This window comes from Molothrus ater, chromosome 1 (genome assembly GCF_012460135.2).
Source record: "Molothrus ater isolate BHLD 08-10-18 breed brown headed cowbird chromosome 1, BPBGC_Mater_1.1, whole genome shotgun sequence".
Classification (NCBI taxonomy): Eukaryota; Metazoa; Chordata; class Aves; order Passeriformes; family Icteridae; genus Molothrus; species Molothrus ater.
Window position 1 is genome coordinate 119,687,616 of NC_050478.2, and position 26,726 is coordinate 119,714,341.

Genomic DNA, 26,726 nt, shown 5'->3' on the forward strand with positions numbered 1-26,726 from the left:
CTATGGGATTTTGAAATCCTGTGAGATGTAAGTTAAGATGACTAAGGTAATAAAATATAAACACTGATTAACAAAGCAGGTCTTTATAGCCATTAAATTTATATTTATAAATACCCAGAGACATGACTGAGTGACAATGTTCAACCATCCAACAAATTAAAAGCAAATAAAGATATGATGACACAGTAATTGTAACTGAAATGAAAACATTCTTTACCAGCATTTTTAGATTCTTATACACACATTAACTTTTTCTTTTAGGTAGCAGGCCTTCCCCACTTCATAGTTTAAATGGTACCAAATTAAGCCATCACGTAAACTGTGTGTTCCTGAATATTTAAAGCTCTGCATGACTATTGAAATAATCCAGACAACAAAAGAAAACAGTTTATCTGTGAAAACTTAGACTTCGAACTTCATTTGTAATTTAGATAAATTCATAAATATCCCCACGGCCATGATGCCATGGAAGTGGTGAACTGTGTTTGCACAGCCTAATGCTTAGGTTACACTTAAAATTCCAGAAGGATTATAGTCTGCCGTGTTCAGAACATAGTGGCTGTATTTTATGCCTCAAGGTACCCAACAGGGTCATGATGAATTTTTAACCATATAAAAGAAGATGTGCATTTTAAAAATATTTTGAGGTGAAAATGGTGATTTTTATTTTTTCTTCTATCTTGTACCAGCTGCTATTGTACCAACTTCAGAATGCATGATCTGATTCTCAGGTGCATGGCAATTTTCGGCTGGGTCTGGTGAGAAAAGTCTCTGTTGAGATTTTTCTTTCAATCTGAGTATTGTATCACACACACAACATAGGCTGGGATTAAAATAAAGAGAAGTTAAAGTGAAGCATGGTGCTGAAATACAGCATTAACAAAGATCTAACTATTAACTCACAGGCTATTAACTAGAATAGAAAATACAGCAATACTTATAGGTAGAAAAAATGGTGGTAAGAGAGCTGAGTAGATCTGTCTCATTCCAGGAATACATGAAAGGTAGAACAGCTCTACTGACTTCTGAAAAATTTGTGGTGATATTCATTAATGTGCAACTCTGTCATAAGACCAGTATCATAAAGGTTCCATGTCTTCTGTGGTTCATGGTGGTTACAGTGACCCTGTTAAAGCTATTCAGCTTCTGCAAGCAAGCTTACAAACATAACTTCTATTTTAGAAATCACTGTTACTGAAGGTAGATGGGCTACACTAGATACATTTCTGTAGAAAAAGTTTTTTGCCTCCAAAAGTTTTTTTTTAGATGTCCTATATAGAGTTACTTGTTTGACTATCACCATTATAACAGCTGAATGAGACATCTACCTTTGGAAGATTTCTCTTCTGGTTTTGCTCTTGCATTAGTTCTAAATTTGCTATTCACCAAGCAAGTTTTGCTGAGTAAGAAAGCATCACTTTGCAAGTTGAATTTTCAGTGCAGGATAATAGTTAATGTGCATTCTTGATCTGTATATTGAATAGTGGCAAAGTAGTTCTATAGATCAGTTTTAAAATGCAAACTTGAAATGAGTGCACTTTCTGTCTAAAAACAGCACAAGAGATTTCTGGCTCTGATGTTTCACTCTCTAGTTTTTTGTTTTGGGTTTTTCTTTTTCTTTTTTAGACAGGTCCTTTCTGTAAGTATAAATAAAGTAAAACATTTTCATGTTGCACTGTTACTTCACAATATGAAGAAAACAAGAGGGATCACCCTTTCACCCATCATTGAAATGCAGCCATTTCAGTGATGTGTCATTTTATGGATGCTAGCAAACTAAACAAGGGGTTAATGAGCACTAGAATAATATATGCTGTTAAAACTGCAGAGAAAACTGAAAAACTGTTTTGATAAAGGGAGATGTTTGACCTGCTTCAAGCTATAAAAGAAAATTTGTGATTCTCCTAAGTCCACAAGCCCTAGATTAATGTTAGTGTCAAACTGACTCTGTGTTAAGCTCATTTGATGTACCTCTGGGCTATAAGATGTTACTTTGCCAGCAGCAAAGGTCACATGTTTTCAGGTACTGACAGTGCAAGTAATGACAAGTCATTTCTGTGTTTGAGTGGTTCAGGGTCTTTTTAGCTTTCATTCAATGAATTTGGCAAAGTGTAGCCTCTGCCCAAGAGGGCCCTGTGCCTTTGAGCATACAGCTGAGGGAATTATTAAACCTCCAGCTCTGAAATCTATAGCCTCATTTAGTTCAGACCTCCCAAAGGAATGTTTATGCCCTTAGCTAAATAGCAAACAATTTTTACATGGGTGGAAAATTTCTTCTTGATCAAAAAAAGAAAGAGAAAGAATCATTTATATATTTAGCCCTAAGAACATCTTTTTAAAAATACGTTTAGGTATGGTAGGTCAAACTAGACTTACAATTACGGTTATAGAAAAGAAGAGCTTTTGTGAAACTTTGTGAGCACCAGTCTTAAGGAAGGAAGCCTGATCAAATAGCTGAAACTCAGGAGCAGAGCTGAAGTGCTGCTTTCCTGGCTCCTTCCTGGGTTGTTGAGTGACAAAATAAGTCGTGTAACAATACCAAGATTTACACAACGTTGTGAGTCATCTCTAACAGGTAATCAGAAAATACATTAAGCTACTCAGATGGGAGCCTGGAACTTCCCAAACAGTCACAGAGTACACATGACTCCTCCTGTGCATTGGAGTGGTGAAGAGTGCTTTGTGAAAAGTTTTGTTCTCTGAGGCAAAAGGTAATAAAGGGAGTTTAGGTTAGAATGCTCTGGGAACAGAATTTGCTAAGTATTATCTGACACCTACAATCTCTGGGGAAGGGTTTTTCCCTCCCAGCATGAGATCTGAGCAAGGGGAAATGATAACAGCTTGTAGTGGATGACAAGGGGGTGGATACCCCAGATAGCTGTCTCTTGCACAAACACAGATACAGTCAGTCTTCTCTGAGAAACAGATGCTTGGAGCCTGAAGTCATGTCCTTCCTCAGTCTCAGTGCTTGCTTTTAGCCTCTTTCTGCATTATCCCAAAATTTTTGTTTGATAAGTAGCAGAAATGTCTCAAAAATGCCAGCAGCCCATTGCCACATCAAGAGATCTAACCTGCAGAACTAAGGCCCCCCACTTAGCATATGGATCTTACCAGGACCAGCTTTCCTAGGAGAGGTTGTATTTAAGCTCTTGTCACCATTGCCTGGTGACTGAGGAACACTCCTGGCACAGAGCTGGATCTCCAGATGTCTTCATGAAGAGGATCCCTTGAAATTGAGACTTCCAGTTTCTGATGGATCCCCAGCATCCCATGAATTTTCCATGAACAGAGTGTGCCTCACAAATAAGAGTCCTTTAGAGAATTATGCCTGTTTTGCATCTCCCAAACAGCTTTAGCTAAAAGGCAGGATCTCAAGCAATTAGTGCAACACAGACAGGGTGACAACTGAGCAGACCCAGCAGCCCAGCATTAGGTCTCCAAAGAACTTGAGGTATCTTAAGCTGTGTAGCACGATAGGTATGGATTATTTTAATTGCTCTTGTGAAGTTAAGCCCCTGAGTTTCTCTGAAAGGGCAATGATGTGATTTGTGGCATACTTGCTGAAAAGCACATTGGTTCATGCTGTAGTGACCCAAGTACCAACAGAGATTGTTAATTTGTTTGTATATGTGTCACAGTCCCTAGAAGTGCCTATAAAGGATTTAATTGAACCTGATTAGCTTAATCAGCACAGATTTGTACATGGACATGCCTTTCTCACATCTGTGCCGTTTGTTTCACTGCCTCCTTTCTCTTTTTCCTTTAGTCACATTTTTTCTTAACAAAGTTTATAACTTTAAAGTTAGACTTTAATAGACTTTTCTCTGAGTATTTTCCTTTTTATTCTCTTCTTCGTTGCATTTTTATATCTGTAGAAAGTTGCAGAAGGTGTAAAACTGGCAAAAAGAAATATAAATAGCAAAAAGATGAGACTAAATACCTAAAAATGCAATATAGTTTGCCCTCAAGCTTTTCATGGCAAAATTTGGCATCTGGACATCTCCCTGAGCCTGCTTTCCCTGTTTTCCCTCCCTTTATGAGAAAATCAGTGTACTAAGTTTTAAATGCATGCATAAGAAAGGGACATAAAACATGTATGTGTGTGTGCACCGTAAGGAGATGTCGATGAAGACATAGGTGTCACTTCTAGCCTTGTGACAATCACTGCTTCCCCAGACACAAGCTGGGAAATCATGAAAATTTATGAAACTGTCCCGACTGTGACTATTTAATCTTCTTCCTCTTCTTCTGTTGCTTTTGTACTTGTACAATAATTGTACTTTTGCATGCAACTTGAAGGAGCATCACCAGGGAGATTTTAATTTAGGTATGTATGGTAGGTTGATTACAGCCTAAAACATTCAAATTTGCACTTTTCAATATCTTTTCAGTAAAAAGGGTTAGGCAGTATGTCAGAAAATGACACCAATTACCTCATCTACTGAGCTGGATCAAGACACTTAGACATAGGTTCTAGGACGTGAATATCTGAACTCCCATTATAGGCAATAGTGTTTGAGTCAATACAGCCAGTGGAGCTTGGACAGTGAAATAATTTCCAGGTTCCCCCATCTGCACAGGGCAGATTGTCCTCTGACTGTTGTAAGAGCTTAAAGACCTACCAACATTTTGAGAATTAAATCTTGATGTCAGCAGTGCAGAGGTGAATCCTGTCCTGTGAAATAATTTAAGTAGATGCAGATGTATGTGTGAAGTAGACAGTGATTGAATTAAAACTGTTGTGATTGTAACATGAATAAATTCCTATTCTGTTATGTAGCCATCAGGTGTAATTAAAATCCAGTGTATGGTTAACTGGCTTTTATTTACCTATCACGGGAGGGATATATATGCTGTATTTGTGAGGCAAGTAACTCTAGATTATTTTTTTCATATTTAAGATATTCAGGGTGGCCAGTAAACATTTAGTAATGCTAACCCCCATTAAGCATTACATAAGTCAATTACACTTACTCATTTCCAAGGAAAATATTAAAACCAGAAGTCAGAGAGCTAGTCCTGTAGAGTTTGAACAATTCCAAATAATGATTAGTACCATACTTGTTTAGCACTAAGTATGATGAAGGCCTCAGGGTTCATACCACAAGACAGGCTGATCCCAAGACCCATGGAGCACTGACAAAGTGCTCAAAACAGACCTGAAGTGATTCATAGATTTTCATGCTCAATCCATGCATGGGGGTGAATCTGACTTTCCAACCTTCCTTTAAATGACAAGATTCAGTCTTGTTTTTCTGTTCAAAACTAGTTGCTGACAGCCTAGAAATAAAGAAAGGTTTTAATTTCTTTTCAGCTCAGAGCTCTTAAATTTTTCTGTCTCAGCACTACCTTACTAGGTATGTTGGTTGTGCACCCATTCAGGAGCAGGATACAGTCAGCACCTAAATTATCCATGTGTTGCAGATTATTCATGCCACAGGTATCAGCTGAAGCAGAGAGCTGCATGAATGCTTCTAAAGTCCTTCCAGGAGCATCTCAACTCTATAATCAGTACAGCTGCTTTTGAGTTACACAGAACTGGAGATCATAAGCCCATATAAATCTTATCTGGCTCCATAGTAAGCCAGCTCCCTGGGAAACACAGAGACTGGTGGTGTCGACCTGTATCCGGCTGGGGTTTATTAATTTTGGCTCAGTGCTGCTCTGCCAAACCCATAGTGGAGCTGGCTTTGGTGGCCATCAATCTGACAGGTGACAAGGGGTGGAGGGAATGAAGCAATTACTTCTGAACCATGGTCCATTTTTCTAGAAGAGGAGTTTGCGATTTATTAGAGGAGGCACTGTGCTACAAAATTCCAGACAGTTTGGCCTTGGTTTAAAAATATATTTTTTAATTTTAAAAATTATTTTATTTTATTTTAATATTCTAGTTTCAACTAACATGTCTTTTTGAAGTGACTGGAGGAGTTGCATGGACTTGTGTGCAATCAGAAAAGTCAATTCTAGATAGCTATAGATTGAGGAGACTTTAGTGCTTTATTTAGTTTTCATAGGATAGATGTTTTTAGGCTGCCAACAGCTAATCCATTTTAAAGATGTCTATTCATCTTTAAAATGTGCTTCACATCAGGACACTTCATTGCATCAATCCTAGGCTGACACTGACCTGGACTGCTCTTGAAAGCCTATGGTATGAAATAGCACTCCAGCACTAATTTTTCAATTTCTCCAAACTTTTAACACCAGTTCATATGCAGTTTCTTCGCATGACAGTGAGACACATATGTTCTAGACTAAACTTGAAAGCCTCGACTCAGATTTAGTAAAGTCTTAGCAGTTTATGGTGGCTGTGAAAGTTGCTCAGTTAAAGCATGGTGCTTCCATATCTGATGGAGGCACTTCCAATAAAGTTATTCCTAGAGGCCCTTGGTTTTATTTTGCCAAGAGCAGAGAATTCTGAACAATAAACTTTTGGATAATTCAGTAGGATTCTTCATGACTTTATGTTAATTTTTCCCTTCAAAGGTTCTATTTCAAGTAGCAGAGGTTCTAAAACTATAAAGTCAGCTTGTGTATAATGACACCAGAAACCTCAAACATTCTGTTAGACAATGGGAAAGAAAATACATGGACAAGACAGAGACATGACTAGAGAAAATGTAACAAGAAAAATATCTTAATTGTGCTGAAGAAAATATTTCTATGGCCTGCAAATATTTTTTATTTCTATAGCAACTTATCATCAAAAACTTTCTAAAATATTAATTGAGTCTCACAATTTGAAAGGTGGATAAGAGTTACATTGGGATGGTCCTGTTTTTCACTGGAGTACAGCCTGATCCACTTGTGATTGATATTTGACAAAATACAAAGCTGTTGATCCAGATGGTAACAATCACATACAGAAAGTATTTCTAGATCAGAACTGTAGTCAAGATTTTGATCCAAGCTTCCTAGCATTTAATGTAAGCAGTGGCAGAATTAAGACACTGCTTAAACTGAGAAGGGAATTACTGTCAGCATTGTCTGTTAAATGCATTGGGAACTGCCATAAATACAGGTAGTTCCAACCATGCCTTGCTAATTGCCTGGGTAAGTCCCTCAATCTTCCCTTATCAAAACAAGGACCAAAGACGCACCATGTGGAACAGATTCTGAAAGCTCTGTGGAGCCAGAAAAATCTGTTGCCTGTGACCCCAGAGAAAATTTCACATTTGGTAAGACTTCAGTTTGATTGTATTTCTTTGAGCCTTTCTGCTATAAGTGTTTAATAATTTGAACTATGTCAATAATTGCCCAAGTTTGCCTACATGAGCTAAGTCATTTAAGAAATTACTTAGGAAAGTAATGAATTTGATGAGAGTATAAGTTAAATTAATTAATCATCAGTTAGTCACGGTCTTGTGTCTAGACAAGCAACAGTCTTGCAATATGCAGTACCTGGGGCCAACAAGTAAAAATACGCCATTTCACATGAATCTTTTATTTCACTGTGATTGTGGTAGTGTATAGACACACTATAACTTAATTAAAATGCAAAACCCAATGTACTTTGTCCTTACAGTGTCCTTACTGTTTGCCCTTACAGTGATGTAATCCAGATACTGTATTCTTCAATTTAATTTCCTCAGCCTGTTGGAAAAAGAAAGCCTCTTTCATGAAAACACATCTTTCCCTAAAGCTTCAGAAGTTTTAAGTGTATGTATGTAACTAGCAAACTAATCTGTCTTCAAGTTGCTCCTGTTGCAGAACTGTAATTCAGATAATTCAGAAAAGTTTTCTGTACAATGCTCAGAACCATTTCTTTGTAGATGAAATTCAGTGCTTATCACAGCATCTAGAGCAGCTTTTGTTAGCACATCCTTTCTGTCATGTAAGTCTTCTGGAGCTGAATGTTCTGCAGCAGCTTCAGAGCCTCAGTGTGTTTCTAACAACTCATAGCTACACATGATACAGTCCTGCAGCTGAGCTTTGATGGGACAAGGGTTTTTATATCCGTAGTGGATTTTTATCCAAGAGGAATCATGTCTCTGTTTTAACAGCAGAAACTTTTCAAAAAGGCTTTTGTGGTTTCAGCTGTCATTTTCAACTTTAAGGATCTAACTTCAGGGCAGTTTAGCATATTTAGCATTCGCTTGACAGACCCTTGGTGTGTCCCTTATCTCTATCCAACAGTTTCCTACCTGGAAAGCTCCTTTCAGCTCACTTGAGTGAACTTTCAGTCCACTGGAGTCAAACTCTTTCAGGTGCTTCTGCAGCTTCTTTTTACTCTGTTTCTCAAATCTGTGTGAACTGTACCAAAGTTAGCAGAGCTGAAAACAGAGCAGTAACTAGGAATTAAGAAGCTGATAACACCAGTGTGGCCAAATGTACTAATCATAAAACAAAACAGTAAAATTTCACTGCTTGAATAAAAGTTTGCTTGTTATACTATACAAATTCTTTTATTTTACATTCTCAGTGGAAGAAGGAATAAATGTGTCTTTTTTATGGGATGATTTAGTTCATTCATACCATAGCCATAGGCAAAATTCCTCAGCACACTATATTTTGCTGTGAAAATATTCCTGTTCTGAAGTTAAGTTCAAATGTTTAGTCACCTAGATATTTGAACAAACGAAATGTTTAACATTTCATGTCTCTTTTTAACAAAGTCCATTTTATATACAAAAAAATGCTCCTAGCTAATTCTTGAATTTACTTTGTACCAACCCCAGTGCCAACTGCACTGAACCCTTAAATACCCAAGGACCAGGTGCAATAATATGGAAGTACAGTAAAAACAAATTACTATATTCACCTTAAGTATATTGATTGTTGAGGAGGCCCTGCATTAGCAAGGTGTCCAAGGAACTTAAGGCAATTATGTGATGTAAAGCTGTAGTGCAATACCATTATTCCCAGCCTTGTAAGATGGCAGCTTTCTTTTGTCTGGGAGAAGAAACAATTCTTCTGCCTGTTTCCCACTTCTCCCCTTCTGTCCTATCAAAAGGAGGACAAGGACAGGATCCTCACCAAAAGATTCTCATGAAGAGGGAACTGTCTCATGCGGGAGGTACATACAGTTCATATCTTGATAAGATGGCTGCAAAGCATAGAAGGGTTGAAATTTCAGACTAATATGGTTCTGTGGCTTCTTATGTGGCATCCCACTTTCTTAGATGTGAGATTAGCTTTTATTGTAAGGCAAAGAAACATGGGATTAAAACCTTTTAATTCTATCAAAGTGAAAACCAGGCTTCAGAAGCATGCAGCTGGTTTGTCTTGGTTTGGCTTGGGTGTGTTCCCTCTGATTCTCTGTCATTAAAGGAGGCACTGAAGAGCATGGATTAAATTTTTAACTTTGACCAACTAACTGATTACATTAAAAAAGTAAGTTGGATAAAATTATTCAGATTTGCTTGACAATATCTTGAAAACAAGTTCCCTGCACAGCTTTGCATATAAAGTAGAAAACACTTCCTTAAAGTGACTTGACTACAGGATTTGTACAAAGAATCAGAGGCAGAAACAGTAGTCAGAAATAAATAATACTTCAAACAAAGTGGAGCAATAGTCCCTGACAGTTTTGTTGATTGATTTTTTTAAATTTATTTTTATTATTTTTTTGAGCACTGAATGATGCTTTGTTTTAGTGGGGGTAAGTTGCCCAAGATAGCAGGCTTCATGACAGTGAAGTCATGTTTTGATTAACATCAAGACTCCTAGTGACCTAAAACAATTCATTGTGCAAACATACGAGAGTTCAAAAAAGTAATACTCAGAATTAATGATGTTTGGTTATCCATTCTCCAGTGAGGTTGAAAACACAGATGAATGTGGTGCACTTCCCATTCTGTGTCATCAGATCTATCTTCCTCAGTCCTGAAGAAAGCACATTTTTAACACTGCCAGCTCATTCTCCTTTATCAGACATCTCAATTTTTTGGCATCATATGATTCTAGGAAAACTTATCTCTAATTTGCAAGAAAGAAATAAACATATTTACTACCTAGGATTGCCAAAATAATTTCAAAATGCACTATCTTAGGGGCTAGGAAGCCAAAAGATAAGTAACATGAACACAGAATTTATTCTTTTTTTGAAGAGTGCTATTTTGAAAACAGTTTCTTGATTTATCTTGGGCATTTGACTGACATCTTTTTTGTTTAACACTTGCTGTTGGCAGGAGTAGAGTTTTCATTTCTCAGCGGTTCTTCTGATTTCTGCTGTGCAGCAAAGTGAACATCTCTGTCATTTTCATCCAGAAGAATCATCTTCTTTCTTTAATGCTATTGTTGCTATTGAAGTAAGCAAAAGTGTTGCAAGTAATTTCAGAACTGACCTTAACAAAAATATATTTTGGATATCTAAGCAGAGTCTTTCAGACTGTGCCACTCTGGATGTCTTGTGCAGCACAGTTAAATCATCATTGTTATTCTTTTATTCCCTCTGTATAAATAAAACAGCAGCATAAAAATCTTTTTGATGTCTAGGATAGTGTATGGCGTCACAGGAAAACTAAGGAGGTCTTCTAAGCTGATTAAATAAAACCAACAAGAGTCACAGGAGGGAAGGGAGGAGGGAAAACACTTGCTCGCCTGATCTGAGATGTTTGCAAAAGCTGCAGCAATTCTCCACCAGTTAAGGATTGAAGTTTCCCTGGTGGACTGATGACCTTTGATGTGATAATTGCTGGTTTTCCTGAAACTCCCAAAAGAGGGCATGTATAGTAGGGTTAGAATAAAAAGGGATAAATATTAATGAAGCATTGGATTTTCATTCAAAACCAGCAGGAGCCAAGCAGTTAAACGCTCCTTTTCATCCCATGAAACAGGATATAAACTAAGATCCCTATAATATTTGCCACACAACTTACAAACCCTAATCTCTGAGTAGTTTTACAGTGTCATGTATCTCTGTGGGTACAAGCTTATTCTGTTGTTGAAAAGTTCATTAATTATCTTAGATTTTTCTTCTTTTGAAATTGTCATATAAATTAAAGTTTAATTTTTTTAAGTATTGAGTTTTTGCCTCCAACGTAACACATACATAAGTGTCAGGGTATTAATTTTCCATTAAGTGACCTTAGAAGTTTTATTCTTCAGGTGAGGCTGGAGAAAGTGCCCTAGGATAAATGGTGAAAGTATTATCCTTCTTTTGTTGTGGTTCACATGAAAGTTTTTATCCTTTACCTGAATCCAAGTTGATCCTAAGTTACCGCTTTTCAGCATCCACTTGCACACAATTCACTGTCATGTGCTTGATCACAGAAAATAGCAGGGATATGTGCTATAGTTAGTATGCAATTTGCTTGCTCTTTCACAAGCTGGGTGAAAAAAAAAGTGTTTGCAGAGTAAAAAGAGTAACTATAAGCCCATTGCTTACCACAACAACTTTTTCTAGTTGTCTGGGGGTTTTCTTGGGTTTTTGTTTGGGTTTTTTTTTGTAATAGAGACAGATAGTTTTATTTTTCTGGCGAAGTTACTTTCCTCTGGAGCTAATTGTTGTTGTAGTTAGTAGGTGAAAAGTTACTTAAGAGTTTGCCAAAAGGCTTACAATCTCCATTTAGATTTAATTTGCATGTCTGTCATGGCTTGGAAAAGATTGAGTATTAGCCTTTCCTCTAGCATGTCAGTCATATTGTGCTGTTATCTTGAAGTATTTTAAAGACAAATAAAATTGAGATTTTCAGACTGATTAAGTGGTGTGACTGCAAAGGCATTTTTGCATTGAAGAAATGTCTTTGTTATAGCAGCCATCATATCTGACCTGCTCCCTAGGTCAATAAAGATGAAGGGCTCTTGGTCTGTGGCAGAAGAAACTCATTGTGGCTCACGACTGGCCCTGCTTTCACATGCATACACTTACTGCCAGCCTAGCAACATGCACCTTCTCTCCAAATGATTAATATAGCATCAAATGAGACATACTGTTTCACTGGAAAACATCCTTGTGAGGCTGGCTGAAATGGGAGGTTAAATATCAAAGGGCTAACACAAAGAAAGGGACTGATCAAACAACTAGACTATTCTGTGGTTTACATGGGTTATTTTGCTGATGATTAGGTAAAGAAAAACCTGCTGAGATGAAGAGTAAGCAATTACATATTGAGGAAACTCTCATACTTATTACCTTATTAGTAGTATTCATGGACTGAGAGACCCTCCGCAGGGTGATCCCTTGCTAATTCCTTATCGACAGCGGCTTTGATGTGCATACATTATGTGATTTTCTTGGAGGAAAAGGCAGGAGTTATTCACTGAATACATAACCACCTAGCATCCAAGGAAAATTGCAGAAGTGAGGAAACCTTTGTAAATAAAGAAGGCTGCATGTTAACTAAAGCGTGTATCTCATCTTCAGCTGTCAATGTAATTTCCTAGAAGGCTGGTTAATAAAAAGAATAAGAAAAGTAATAAAAATCATAACCACTGGTTAGTTCAAGACAGAATAATTGCCAGATTGTGAGGGAGACACTACAATGTCAGCACAGATGACAACATCAGTGATAGCTGGTTGTGGAAGTAGAGAAAACTTTGATTACTTGATCACAAAAGTTTCCTTTTACTGAATTTTTGGTGTGTTACATGTACAGATAAGACTTGGAAAAATGATACTTGACAAACATTTTCACTAGAATAGACATTCCTGGTTCTTCCTATGTGAGATACTGCTTTCTCTCAGGTAAGGAACCCTGCCTCTATGCTGACAGTCATTTTAAACTCCTTTCCTGCTCCAGGGCAGGGGAACGGTGCTTGAGAAAAATTAGGTTCAGATGTGAGTTGATATTTGGATGTGATTTAGATAGACTCAAATACAATGGTGGAATGGAAGAGGACATCTTACCTGTGCCTGTGTCAGTAATGAACCAAAAAAACCCAACAGATGGTGACTACTTTTCAAATGCCAGCAAGTGTTTCTCCTTAAGGCACAAGCCTGTTGTGAGGACTTTTCTCTGTGGCAGCACATAGTCTAGGGAACCTGTGAACAAAGTAGCTCAGTAATACCAATAACCTGGTTGTGGGATCAGCAAATTCATCTGGCATAACTGTGCTAATTTACAGTTGTTCAAGATGTGCTGCATTTGCTGCAACAGGTGACGTGATCATTTAACATGATGAAGCTGCCAAGATAGCCCACAACACAGCAGCAAGCAGATTTTAGTCCTCACTGTTATTGTCATTACTGAAGTCTGAATGCCCTATAGATCATGCAATTTAGAATCACTCTGTCTTCAAAGAGAATGTTGAGGATTTAAATGTAGAAGGTCTGATGGCTGCATATTTATATGTGGCAGAGAGCCATAACAGCTGAAGATTGCAAAATAAACTTCTCTGAAAATTTTATATTAGTAGATAGGTAAATATCAGTAAATCTTTTCAAGTTCCCTTACTTAGCTCCTAAGGTAATGCACATCTTACATTACTGAAGGTCATGATTTGAGCCCTGCCAGCTGCTAAGCCCCATGGAGCTGCTCACTCACTCCCACCCATCAGAATGGGGGAGAGAATAAGAACAGTAAAATGGAGAAAACCTGTGGTTTGAGGTAAAGACAGTTAATGACTCTGTAAAGAAGGATAATAATGCTACTAACAGTCATACTAATAGAATTAGAATACACAAAAAAAGTGATGGACAATGCAATTGCTCACCACTCAGTGACCAGTATCCAGCCCGTTACCAAGCAGCAGCTTCCAGCCAGCTTTTCCCCAGTTTATATACTGAGCATGATGCCATATGTTATGGATTATCCCTTGGATCAGCTGTCCCATCCCAACTTCTTGTGCCCCTCCAGCCTTCTCACTGTTTTCAGCATGAGAAGCTGAAAAGCCCTTGACTTCGTATCAAAATTACTTAGCAACAACTGAAAACATGCAATGTGCTCTCAACCTTGCTCTGGACTAATCCCAAGACATAACACTATACCATCTACGAGGAAGAAACTAACTAACTAACTAACTAACTAACTAACTAACTAACTAACTAACTAACTCTATCCCAGAAGAAGCCAGGACACACAGTCTGCCTCACATCACTACAGTATAGAGCAGTAAGTGAAATGATGCTTTTACTTTGAACATTGATTCAAATATGGCATTGTCAGCTTATCATTTATCTTAATAATTTCTGAACAGTGTGTGATCATTTTACAAGTAACAAGATGTATTAAGTGTAAGACAGTATTAGCTCAAATGCAAGGTTGATGAATGGGAGTTCAGGAATACATCATCAAGGAGTCTTACCTGAATGATCATCAAGGATCCAAGTTCATGGTCCAGTCTAGCTTGACATGTTATCATCCCAAATAAATTAATGATTGGTGTTGGTTTTGAAAAGTCTGTCTGGTATAACATCCTCAGTCGTAATATCATTAGGTTTTAAGGCAGGCCTTGTACTTATGACTCCTAATTAAAAAATTTAATATTACAGGGATGTATGATCTGCATTATATCTTTCATTAAGGGTAAAGATGGCCAGAGGATGACAGTTTAGCTTTCAAGGATTCCAATTTTTTTCATTTCACAGTGCAATGGAAACAAAAGAATTCCAGTGCTTTTTGTTTTTTCCTTTCAATAGCATGAAATTTTATTGAAATTCATTTTCAGATTGAAAAGTAAAGGTTTTCCATCTGAGTCTCACACTGGGGAGTAAGCAAAAAGCTTAGTCTGAAGTCAGACTAGTCAAGCTGATCCTTCTTCATTTTAGTTTCAGTGCTATTGTGTTGATACCAGTGATAATCAATTAACTAATCTTTCCATGGTAAATCAAGGAACTCTTATGAAGTTTCTTGCATAACTTTTCTGATATGTAAGAAAACATGAAAAAATACTGGAAGTGTTATTCATGTATCATTTACAGAGAATGACAGATTAAAAATTTGTCCAAAAGTCCTATTCAACAGGATATTTCCATAACAGATGGCATGAGGAGTAGTTTTTCAAGCCTTAGGCAGGTATTAGATGCTAACTTGTGACATCCATCACACAGTCTAGGAGATCCATCTGATTCACACTAGTCAATCAGCTGCCTTGGTTTTAAGCAATTTCACACTAAAAAGAAAATGTATTAGCAATAGCTTTTTTGCTATTTGGTTACAGCTATTTGCTTCTAAAATTGCCTTCCCACTGTGTCCTCACCTGTAAGCTAAAACCTCTATCATTTGACTGTTAACAATGGATATACATATTGCATAGTTGCTGAACTGAATGTTAAAGCATAGAAGATAGGGTAATTTATAATAAGGCTCCTCTTTATCATGCTGGTAAGGGTGATTTGTGAAATTCTACTGTATCACAGGTCCTGGTTGCTGTTGTTTACACCGCTGCACACACACTAGCTAATTCTATGGTTTTACCTGTCAAAATTTCCTGGTGAAATGTAGTTGCCCACTACAACTTTTAGGGAAAATTTCCTGAAGTTATAGACAACGTTTTTGATTCTCATTCAGCCAGATAGATCCTTGTTCAGCTACTTACAACTGATCCTGTTGCTGCCTGTGTGTGTCACAGCCATGAGGCACCGCTGGCTCTGCCTGCCCTGCCCACCCTCTGGCAACTTCACCTCCCTGCCTATGGCCAGGACCCCGTTTCAGCCTTCTGGGGTTCCCCACCTCTGCCAACAGTTCAGGACTCCAGTTCAGCCCTGGAATGGAGTCCTGTAGGCTCGTCCCAGGCATTCCCCAGCATGGCCTGTGCCTGTCCTCATCCTCAGGGAGCCAGGGGTGCCTCTGTGCCATCCTCACGCCCTGCTGCTGGCTGTGGGCTAGGATGGGACAGGCTGCCAAGATCCTGCCTGGCTGCTCCTGGCCATGGCCCACAGGGCCCACACGGTGTCCTGAAAATGTGCCCATAGGTGCTGCTGGAAAGACATGAGGATTTCATTTGCACATACATAAAAATTACATTAGCAGGTGTAGGAAACAGATGCCAATGCTCAGACATTTTGTCATATCTCTTCCCCAGCTCTACCCTGTGAAAAGTGGAATATGTAACTCAATATTGTAATAAAGGCCTATTTTGGTAAGGAAAATCAAGCGAGGAAATGTGCAAGAGTCTAACAAATCATTGAAATCTTAACATAAATGCCTCTGACAGAGGTCAACAGAGCTTTTTAAATGTAGGAGATAATGGAAACATAAGTTGGTGTCATATGATACTTTAGCACAATGCATTTTTCATTTCAGATTCTTTCTCCTTCTTCATACCCTGAAATGTTTGGTATATTTTTGACCAAATTTAAACATGTCTATAATCTGACCATATTATACCAGGCTGGGGAAAAGATAAGTTTCTAGGAACTTTCAATAAAATGGAAAAACACAAAGGTGGAGTAACACAAGCAGGGGACAGAGTGTGGGTTATGCACTGTGCTCTGTGGGTGCTGTCACCCACATCCTCAAAGTTGGGAGGGGATTTAGGGTGTCCAAAACCACCTTGATTTTAAAAGAGGTGCTAAGGAGAGCCACGAATTTCATAAAAACACATTATAAACTTGAATAAAAGAACAAACATATGAAGATGTTGTATTATCAGGGCATCATCTTTTCTTCAATGCAGAATTCTTTTGTGGTGCCTCTCTGCATGCCATCACCACCACAGTAAGTCGTTTTCCCAAGCAGTTTTGATACTTTTTTCATGCACAAATTGCCATATCCAGATATGCATCAGGACACTAGACACATATTACAGAGTATTTTCAGTCCTGAAATTTTTCTGTGTTAATGTCCAGTTCTGAATTCTTGTTTGTGCAGAAAACACTGGGGATTATGCCATAGCCTCCTTGTGGACTTTTTCTGAAACTTCTGTTCAAAAGGCGTTGTTTGCTCTTCACTATAAGCCATGGAAAGCACCTTTAATTTTAGAGGGAATTTATTTGGAGTCTGTATTAATCTAAGGAACCTGTGACTCTGACCCTCAGTCTCAGACTATGTACTAGTAAGACCTTGTGATCAGAGCTTGTCTCTGTGAGTAACCTGTACTTTTGGGAAGAATTAATAACTTCATTTCTGGAGTAGAAAAACTCTGGGAAACACACTAATCAGTGTGTGGTTAACAGATGATAATGACATCTCAAGAACAATATACTTTTTGATAAATTTTAAGATATTGAAATATAAAAATGATTTGTAAAATTTAATGCATGCAGAGCTGGTTATGATTTGACTTCTTTTTTAGGAGACTTTTCCTATAAAACTGCTTTATTGTAGTTACAAATTTTCCATCAAAATTTCTTAAATTAAATCTAGAAATAAACATATTTTGCAAATGCAATGCAATAGAAACTGTGGAAAATTGTCATGATTCACCATCTGCAGCCCTGTGTTTAGAGTTTTGCAGTCTTCCAAGAAATGAATAAGCAGTCCAAATGATATTTTAAGGAACAATTGGAACTTGTTGACAGTGTTAAAAATTGAAATTCCATATTTTAAAGCAGTATCTGTTTCACATAGTGAGACAGGGAATGTAGCATTTAAGCTGCCTTCATTTAGACTTTAAAATCAGTCATATGGGACATAAGGGGTCCCTCTGGAAAACTATTCGTTTAACTCAATAAATTACTCATTTTTGCTTGTTTATTTTAAAGGACAACATAGACAGGAATGTATTCATGGCAGATGAATTAGCTCCTGTATTATGAGCATGCAGTGTGGTTAGTGTGAAACATTTACACCACCCAGCTCATCAGAAACCAGTGAGATCATTTGTTTCATTCCAACTGTGCTCTTTGGGTTTACATGGGGCCTGGGTATTTCAAATCTCTCTTTTCTCATACATAAAGTTGTACTTTCTTTCCAAGTCCCAACTGCTCTAACTTTTTTATTAAGAAGAGAAAAAAAAACACCAGAAAATATTTTAAAATTGGGTTTTATTTCTGGTGAAGAAATGACCACTGAAATAATTTGAGGCCTTTTCCCCATTTCAAAGGACAAGGATAAAACCTGAAATTTTGGCTAGTTCCTTCGACTGAGAAACAAAATTTAGCCTTTAGCATTTAAGAACTCTAAATAGGGGGACAAATATCAGGAATTTCTTATAAACTGTGTACAGTGATGAAATAGGCAGAACCGAAAGCCAGTAGAAAGGGTCTCAGACTTGTGGGCAATGACAGACACAGATGTTGCTCCTTGATGCTACTGTATACTAAATTCTAAGGGTTGTCTTAAATAGTATTGCAGCTCCAGGTTGCCAATACAGGAAAGACATCAATAAACTGGAGTGTGTTTGGCAGATGGCCATCAAGGTGCTTGGGGGCTGCAGTCCTTGTGCCATGTGAAGAAGTTAGAGGAGAAGTGTTGTTCAGCCTGGAGAAAGAGAAGCTTTTGGGGGGGTCCAACTAGAAAGAGGTTACTGATAAGACAGATTCTTGGCAGTCATCCATGGCAGGAGGACAAGGCAAGAAGGCAATGGACATAACTTGAAATATAAGACATTCAGACTGGGTCTAAAGAAGAACAAATTTCACCCTCAGAAGAGTTAAGCAGTGGAATAGGGCTCGAGAGCATCTGGGCAGTATCCACCCTTGGGGTTTTCAAACATGACTTGGTAAAGCCCTGAGCAGCCTGGTCTGACCTCACAGCTGAGCCTGCTAAGGACAGAGGAGTGGATTCTCTATTGGTCTGAACATTCCTGAATTGGGTCATTGACACAGTCTATGAGACACCTTTCATATAAGAACAGTTTATCTACATTTAGGGAAAAAACCCCCAACCATCCAGTTAAGCAAACACTGATGTTTGATAATCACTGTAAAATGAGATGCCTCTTAAATTCCTTCCTACACAAAATGAAGAAAAATTCTGTGGTCCTGTTCTTTGCCTTTCTAACTCCTCTCAATTTTCTGGGACCAACTTCCTATACATCCCAGTCCTTGACATTCCTGATCCATGCTGCATTATTCAGAAGCTTCTGCCTAATGACTACCAATTTGCATTCCCATCTTCCCTTCCCTGTGCATAATGCACAGTCCAGTGTTGCAACATAAGATTGACTGCCTGCTCCACCACGCCTAGAAAAAATAATTCAGTATGTGCTGAGCACCTGAGTAGAATCTTGGCTCATGAGCAGGCTTACAATTAATATAAATATATAATATGATATATAAAGATATACAGTTATTTATATTTGTAAAAAATAAAGATGGTATAAAATCATGTCTCTTCAATGCTAAATAGAAACTTTGCTTAATAAGAAATGCATTGGAAACAAAAAAATGTTTGCCTCAATATATTCAGCTTCATCTTCCATGCTTTAAAACTGTTCTCTCATCTACAGAAGCCAGTACTGTGAAATTGAAATACCTGTATGTGTACTTGAAAGATCAAGAAAATGTTTCCCCAGGCATTTTCACTAGGAAAATGAAGGTGCATTTATATGTGCTATCCCTTCAAAATGTTTTCTGAGATAAAGTTGTTCACAGAATAATTTCAGCAAGTCATTCTTGAGTTTTTTAGATCTCAGACTGAAGAGTATTTTCAAACAGCCCTTTGAGAATAGATTTTCAGAATTCAGGTTGGAATAATTGGCATTCTTCAGACAAAAAAGCTGTATATAGTATATTCTGTCCTTGAACAGGCAAATGTGACTCTAATTTCAGGCTTTTTTGACACAAGTTTTCAGATGAAAGCCAGTATTCTGATGCTTTGTACATTTTGGCCTTTCTTCATGTCCCATTGATGCTGAGATGTTTTCTGAAATAAAGATACCATAGATCTTAAAATATTGTTGCACCAGGAATGAAGAGCCTGCAGGAAGTTGTTTTAAGGAGCTGAGCAGTCCTGTTGAACACAAGAGACTTACCTCATTTGCACAGCAGGACATATATCAGAGGTTAAGTAAGTCTTAGGCACCTGGTTTGGCAATAAAATCCATTCATCCTTGCTCATATTTGCTGCCATTCCTGTACTAAACCATTTCCACCTGATAGGACAGGATGATGTGTATGTAGATGACTTTCTGAGTTTTCCCATGGTGGGTCAGTCGCAGACACTCTGCAAATCTCCCTGAGCACACTCAGGTGTGTTCTTGAGTGGGGACTGTGGCATAGTGAGGTGAGGTGAGGTGAGAGGACTGGTAGCTGGGGTTCTACCTTGTGTACCACCAGAAAATGGAGCTTGGGGAACTCCAAGGGCTTCCTGATTACAAAGGAGATAAAAGGTAAGGTTGATGGCGGGGTGGTGTTGTTCTGAGCAGGGCCTCAAGTCAATGCATCTTCTTGCTGACTAGTCTTTATGGAGCAGGATATGAAGCATGGTTTGTTTTTTGGGGTTGTTTTTTGTTTACTTGTTTTTGTAACAGGTTGTTTTGTTTGGTCTATCTGTTTACTATTAATAGTAGGCTGGTTTCTCTACAGTACAGGTTTGTCAGGGAGGAGTTTATTTGAAAACACATTTCTTGGCCTGTCAAGGAGCTTTTACATATATATCAGTGAAGGCAGAATTTATACTGTGCCAGGACTGGAAAAACTGCTTGACAAGAAGTAGCATAGTAGGAGAGATCTTGCTTTAAAAACAGAACTCAGGACCTGAGGCATTGGTGCATATCTTAGTAGCCCTATTAAATTCAGTTTGAACTCATTGAAAGTAAAACTCATTAGAATATTATGGGACTATATTAAAAAAAATTTATTAGGCTAGGAGGGCAGACCTGAAAGTGCAAGAAAAAGTCAACAATCTGTAGGGGACCTAGATGCACAAGAAGATGTTTGCTGTATGTAAGCACACGAAGTGCTGGTGCTAAAATAAATTTACTTTCTGCACTGTAATATAATACAGAAAGTTTTCCGAAAGCACTTAGAACTGCCTGACTCCCCTGGCTATCCCGGGGATGGGACTTAGCTAAAGCCCTGCAGTGTTTCTGAGTCCATCCTCTGACAGTACAACTAAAAGTATATTTAGGTTCCTCTCCTAGAAATACAGGTGATGTTCCCTGTTTACATACATGCACCTGTGTAGATCCATACAGGGAATTCCTCCCCCTTCAGTCCTTACATAAACTCCTCTGGTGCCCATGAGCTGCTGTTGCTTTCCCTGGGCAGTCAGCAAGGAGAGTGGCCAGAGCAGCCTCGGGTCAGGCTCAGCTTCCACTCAAGGCCATCCACCCCCATGAAGGCACCACCTACCCTAACCCCTCCCTGTGACAACAGACATTTGGGGGAGGTCTAGAAAATAAACTTTATAAATGAAGAGTTTTCTCTCCAGAGGAGATGTGGAAAGCTACGGTCTTGCATGGTTTCTAAAGCCAGTGAACTTAAACAGGAATTTAAAGAAATGTGCAAACTGTGTTGCTGTTGTTCACCTCTGTGGTATGATCTCCCATTACAAGACTACTTACTGAATTGTCAGTGTGTTATTGCGTAGTATATTTTCATAATGCCCCACACTGCTGAAGTGAGCAAGTGGGCCATTATGCTATTTATAGCAAAAATATGTGGGTTTAAAATGGAATTTTAAAATTACCTGAGATTCCCTCATATACAGAATTTAGTTTTTGTATTTGAAAAATAATTGGAGTCTTTTAGTAATTATATTACCTTCTAGCTGAAAAGCCACTTCCTTTAAAGATAAAAAAAATCTGATATCAGAAGCCTGCTTGGAGGCTAGCACACATCTAATTATCTCTCTCAGTCTTAATTATTTAGCAAGTGCTAATAAACTGCACGTATCATGACACTCATGTGCAATAAGCATATAAATTTAATTTATTTTTTCCCTCTCTTTGAAGACTAACAGACATGGAATTCAATCACAAGGCAATGACATTATAGCCTCCAATATAACATGAGGTTTTAATAAGCCTCCTGTTTGCTGCACACATGTGCTTAAGACTGCCTGGAAACCAAATCAGTAGAAAAAAGGGATTACTTTAGATTACTTTGAAATATGCATTGTTTGAAATGGCCTCTGGTGACCAGCTTTCATGAATGGCTGATTTTACTTGCGGGGCACATCATCTGGCTCAATTATACCAGGCTCTTTTGTATGACAAGTGCACTCCTTGGCTGTGTTGAAATATGAAATTCTAAAACAAAGTAAATCAGATGGTGAGAAATAAATTTAGGTAACTGTATATTATTAGAAGTTTGTAACTTAACAGTGGACATTTTTCTTACTGAAAAATATGTGGAAATTTTGTTTTGAAACTTTCACATATTTGAAGTTAATATAAAAACATTAATTTTCATTTTCTTTAATGTTTTGTTCAGCTATATTAGCAGCATTAAAACAAAATACACATTTTTCTTTTCTCAAAGGTAGATAATTTCTCCTACACTTGTTTATTTTTAAAATGTTATTGGAGTTTGTTGTTTCACCCTAACAGATGAAGTGTTGGAAACTTCTGCCTACTAAGAATATCCCTTAACCTGTACAAAGTTATAAAAGTGGGTTAGCAAGCCTGCATTACACTTTCAAGTCGCTGCAAGCTTTTTCCTTTCCTGTCGGTAACTGTTTGCAAAATTACAATGTAAAAACGTAATATAAGGTTATGATTCTCCCTACCTGCAATTACTTTAAATTATAGTTACTTTAAATTAATCTAGCCTGAGGCACTGAGGATCCATCATTAGAATACACAGATTACATTTGAAAGGGGAGAAGATATCTGATTGATTAGTTAAGTGTGTTGGAAATCCAATAGATAGTGATTAGATTAGACCCAGATAGGAACTACATTCTTTGTGTTCACTGTAAATCCTGTACTTTACAACCTAGATTAGGGGATTAACCTTTAAGAAGAAATGGTAAATCTTGCTTTTTCCTGACTTCTGCTGTACTGTAATTGTGTTTCCCATGGCTGCAGGCTCAATATTCCCACAGGAAACTGACCTGCAGATTTACACGGTCGTGCCTGGTAGCCCGAGATTGCAGTGTTTGCCTTTAAATACGAGATAGAAGAGTAACATGTGAGAAGAGCTTTAACATTGCTAAACTTAAAACAGTCATCTGTCAACAGCTTTTTCCACTGAAGTGCTTCACTGTATTAGTGAAAGTGAGAGTTGCTATTGTTGTTGTAGGGTGTTACAACCCTCTAGTCATCAAGGCAATATGATTTAAGGGAGAGATTTAAGACCTCTGAACTACTAGGTTGCTGGGTGCAGCTGAACATCTTGCCTTCCTGACCTTTTATTATGTAGTTTCAATCTGTCTGCACAATCTTCATGCAATTACTAATCTTATGAAGTTGCTAATTTTGTTGAGTCTCAAACCACACACTTGTGATGATTCACAGCATAGACCACGTGAGATTTGGAGAGGTCCATCCACCCTGTGACACAAACTTCAAAGATTCACAGAAGTTGTATGTGTGTGTCTCGGGAAACCCCTTTTACATTCTTTCACCCTGGAGTTTCCATGTATGCAAAATGTTCTCAAATACAGCAGCAATGTCAGGTGGACCCATCTTAATTTAAGGCATATTACAGTGGTAGGTGTAAACCCTGAATCTGACATTTGTAGGGTCATGGATGGATGGAGGAAGCCACCTCCAGTTTACACGGTGCCACTGACAGTGGTTTCTGGCAGTATAGGCAGACTGGCAGGTTTTTGAAATTATGCTGAGCAGGTGCCCAGCAAAGTGACCAATCTCCAAGGTCATATTGGAAATTACAAAACACTGACAATAGCAGAATCCCAACCCTGAATTAAGAGAGTTTTTCTAGTTGTTCTTTTCCTTTCTCTTTTTCTTATTGAAAGTTAGATTTTAAGGAAACAGAGAACACTGGGATCATGTTCCTGTAAAAAAAGCTCATTAAAGCCAAAACTGTCAAGTCAGCAGGTCAGAGGTAAGATACATAGGAAGATGCTCTTCTGCCTGAGGTGAAGAAAGAAAGCTCATTTTCTTGTGGTGATTGATATCCAAGGATTTGTTTCTTTGAGAGGTTTTATCCATTTATTTATCAGAGAAACCTATAAGAAAAAAAAAAAAAACAAACCAAGATTATTGTTTGCATAAAGAAAATGAAAGAAAACAACATAAGTGAACACTTGCAATGATAAGGTCTTCCACTACTTCTCCATGCATTTGATGTATTTTTGTGCAATTTCCTTGCATTTGTCAGAGAATTTTAAAAATGTCCTAAGTTGCAAAACATTTGTTTGTGGACTATTATCTTAATTACATACAACTATGTCAATTTATGGAAGCATGGAAATCTATCTACAGAGATCAAATCTGTAGGATACTAGATAGTGAAGAGGAACACAACACAAATAGATGCTGCACTAGAAGTTTATTTATTTAAGAACTCTGTGATACCTTACATTCTCAATTCACTGCACATATTTACTACTAATATGTGGGGAACAGAAGCCAGAATTCTCATTCTCATGTTTTCTGGTGGTACAAACCTGAGGGCAGTGACTGATACACCTGAGGGCTCTGCTGCCATGGTTTGGACTATATGATCTCCGGAGTTCCCTTCCAGCCCTGATGATTCTGTGATTCTTAAGCTCCAGTGTTGCAGTCCACATCATTAATAGTATTCTTGGTACTATTACCACTCTTTCCTTTATTATCTGATCCATTTTTGTTTCAAAGGAAAGGCCACTAGGACAGTGGGCCTTAACCTATTGTGGGAACTCAGCACATCCCTCCAGGTGTCCAGAGTTGCCGAGAGCCCCGTCGGGGGGCTCGGAGACCCTGGCATGCTGCCCGGACACCTGGTGGCTTGATTTTGATCCTTCCAATGAATTGCCAGCTTGGTATAGGGATGTGAAACCCACACAGGTTTGAATGGTGTAATAATAAAGTATTCACAGGATGAAAATGAAGATTTTAGGATTTTTGGTGTGGGGGTTATGGGGACAAGATGGAGGAATCAGGGTGTGTCTAGTCCTTCTTCTTTCTTCTTCTTGTTCTCCATTTTCTGCTGTGATGTTGGCACTTTGGGATTGGTTTAGGGTAGAAATGCACTGTCTAACATGGGTGATAGGTATTGGGAATTAAAAGTAAATATGATACATGTAGTTTGTAGTATAAAAGGATGACACCGCCTCGGGGGCGGTCGGAGTGCTTGTGGCTGCCGTGCTGAGCAGACCTCGGCTGGGCAGAAAGAAAATCTTGTAGATAAGAAATAGTAAACAACCTGAAGAACAAAAAGTGAAGAGTCCAGACTCATTCTTCAGAGCACGGGCTGCCGCAGAACCATCCCACGCATCTCGGGGCAGAGAACATTCAGCCAACCCAAGACCTATGACTTTGGACAATACAATGCCTCAATGTTCATGCTCAAAAGAAAACACTAATGCAGAGAAAACAAAGTTGTTTTCCCTTTGTTACCCCTTGGTCATGAATTATTGATGTGGGGCATTGCATAGCACATGGTACTGGAGAGGGACGTATGTCCAGTATCATTACTCACTGTCCCCACATTTGATGTCAGATTTACAGACAGGAAATGTGTTCGTATAAGCCAAATTCCCCATGCAATGATACGTGGAAGACACGTTTGTAGATTATTGAATATGAATAAGTTCATATATCTTTAAAACTTATGATGGCATATTCATGTGCATACTCAGTGCCCCGTTTCATAAACAAAGTGCATGACTCTGGACAGATTTTATTGGCCAAACACAAAATGTCATTTTAAGTGAACTGAGTGAAAATGTGGACATAAGAACCAAGTGACAAATGCTCTTTTTTGAATACTGGCTGCCTTTTGCTGTGTTCCAAACTAAGCACTTTCAGTCAATGCCATGAAAAATCTTGAACCATTCTGGATCAAAATTAGTAACAAGTCTACAGACTTTCAAAAGATACTGTTCTGCCCTTTGCTTTTCTTCTAAATCACTGAAAGATACTCTCTTACAAGACCTTGAAATAAAGTCCTCATACTTTTTTATGCCACACCACACAAAGTGGCACTGTAGCTTTTCTTTGCAGTGCTCTGCCAGTGTAATTCAAGTTTCATGGGTAATTAATTCTCCACACCAATAAGTCCCTGAACTGCATGTTATAATACTAGCTGCATAGAAACAACTAAAGATGCAAGTTCTTTTATTCCTTGAAAGGTGATTGCAAACTATGTATTTCTGCTCCTGTGGGGAAAAAAATTACTTGGATTCTTCTGGTTTCATCTATTTACTAACTGCAATTTGGTTATCATAGGTATTCTCTATAAGAAAAATATACTGTAAAATTCCCATACAGAAGTTAGATCAGCACTTGTTTATTTGGCTAGAAAAAAAAAGCATTTTGCAGTACCATCTTGATTTCTTAACACAAAAAAAAAATACAGTTTGCTTCCCCATGTAACTTTGTAAAGTTCTTTTTTAGAATTTCTCCTATTTTTGTCTGTTTCTTAAGACAAATTGCAGTATCTGTAGAGGCACTTTTATGCTACCAGCCAGTATCCAACACAAACACTGCAGCCTTGTCTTCCCTTTTAACCCTGTATTTTGACACTTTTCTTTACTTAATTTCCTTCTAGGACTGGAAAACAGGCTGTAAAAGGAGTAGTTGTCAAACATCACCTTTTAATAAAGATTTACCATATGCAAAACTCAAAGATGAGCAACAAAACATGGCATTACTGTGCTCTCGTATGAGAACCATTCAATGAAACTTGGATAATTAATTTTATATGTATAAATATGTCCTGATATTTTCCTTTATCCATCAAGAATAAAAATGTTAGAGCAGGAAGAGAAACTTTCATACTCTTACTTCTAGCAAAGACCTGCCTAAGGTGCCTCAAACATGCTAGAGGAAAAGAATTTTTTTAAATACTAATACAGACCAGACAGGTTGAAGTGAAGAATACTTGTTAATGTCCATTTGGATTA

General features: G+C 38.0%; 1 protein-coding gene across 12 annotated transcripts in view; it reads left to right on the top strand.

The window, feature by feature from the left end:
* The window catches only part of SULF1 (sulfatase 1), a 185,259-nt gene that overhangs the window by 92,435 nt on the left and 66,098 nt on the right, over window positions 1-26,726 (top strand). The gene's annotated exons all lie outside the window — the stretch shown is intronic.